Source organism: Chrysochloris asiatica, unplaced genomic scaffold, assembly GCF_000296735.1.
Source record: "Chrysochloris asiatica unplaced genomic scaffold, ChrAsi1.0 scaffold00001, whole genome shotgun sequence".
NCBI classification, from domain to species: domain Eukaryota; kingdom Metazoa; phylum Chordata; class Mammalia; order Afrosoricida; family Chrysochloridae; genus Chrysochloris; species Chrysochloris asiatica.
Window position 1 is genome coordinate 20,292,089 of NW_006408519.1, and position 1,801 is coordinate 20,293,889.

The following is a 1,801-nucleotide window of genomic DNA, read 5'->3' on the forward strand; positions in this document are numbered from 1 at the left end:
CTTTGGTTGTTTAAATGATTACATATTCCAGAGTGTTTTTGTGTACATCCCCCCAAAACAAACAAACAGAGGGAACAGAAACAAATATTGATGAATGATGGTGCGTGGAGGAGATTGCAATTATTGCAAGAAAACAATGGTGTAAAACCAATGTTCTCTCATGTAAACTATCACTCAGTTCACAATAAAAACTTAAAAATAAAAAAAAGAGAAGTGATTGAACAAAATACTAGACTCAAACTGGTCATAAGAGCCCAAGCACTTAAACAATTACATGATAATCGGGCTCTGCTTCAAATAGTTCTCAGTCTCTGCTTCTCAGTTCAAAACTCCACAAATTTGAAGAGTTTCTAATTTCCCAGCTTGGTTTAGGTACCTACCTATAGATGAGTTTTCTAAGACAAGGGACCAGAACCTCTGGACCGAAGGTCAGTTTGAACTGCAAGGTTCAAACCCACCGGCTGCTCCTCAGAAACACAATACTGGAATGTTATGAGTTGGAACATATTCCACAGCACTTAGCAATAACAATAAAACTAACTGAAAGTGTGCCAATTGAAATCCACGCAGATGCTCTATGGGTGAAAGTCCTGGGGATTTGCTTCCATAAAGATTACATATAAGAAGTTCCTATGGGGTGGTTCTCTTCTACAGCACATGGAGTCACTGTGAGTTGGTATTGACTCAACAGCAACAGGTTTGGTTTTTTGTTTTTGAAGGAGAACTAGGCAGCCAAGCCAAGACATACGGGTGGTAAACCCATCTCACCTTCATGAAATCTCCCTAATTCCCAGAAGAAGAGCTCATAGCTTTCTCCTGATGCACTGAATGAATTTGGCTTTGTGTAATAGAGTAAACTTATTTTTCTACACTTACCTACAGAAGGAGCTCTGGTAGCATAGTGGTTACGAATCGGGCTGCGAACCTTAAGGTCAGCGGTTCGAAACTACCAGCCGCTCCGCGGGAGAAAGATGAGGCTTTCTACTCCTGTAAAGATTTACACCCTCGGAAACCCTGTACAGGGTCGCTATGGGTCGGAACCGACTCGACGGCACTTAACAACAACAACAACAACAACCTACAGAAAAGCTGTAGAGTGCATGGAGTTTTGCCTTTATTTGATATATCCCTGGCTGAGTTTACCAAAGTTACTGGCCCCAAGTAAATCATTTAATGACTCTTTGTTGAACTGAGAAAAAAACATCATAACTGGTAGATATAACACATAATATAATAACTGTGAAGAAGAGAAGACTGTCCTACTATCTCCAATTATACACCAACACCAGGGACACATGGTCAAAGGCAAAGTGATAGAGAAAAAAAAAATATATATATATGGGAAAAAATATGATCTATGCATCATTTAAGACATCATCACATGAAAATAAAATTATTTTTAGCTTCAGTTTCATGATTCAGCCTTTGCAGTGTAAATAATTTATAAGCGAAGTGAGACAAATATCAGGTTTGTGGGAAATGTAAATTAATTTCTATCTAAAATTAGAGGTGTCACGGACAGATGACAAGGGAATAAATAGGGTAAGTAGCATCTGATGAACATACAGTAGAGAAACCACAGAACCATAATGGCTGGCAGACAGATGACCTATTGATACTTTTGGATGAAATTAGAAGACTCAAAAATCCAGAGTGACTATGGTTTATACAGAAAGATACATAACATAGGGAAGGAAAATGGATGTAAAACAGTATTTAATTGGCATCCCCTATATTAACAAGGAGAAATTCTGGTGTGGTGTTGTGGGTTAATGCGTCAGATTGCAAAGTTATTTGAACT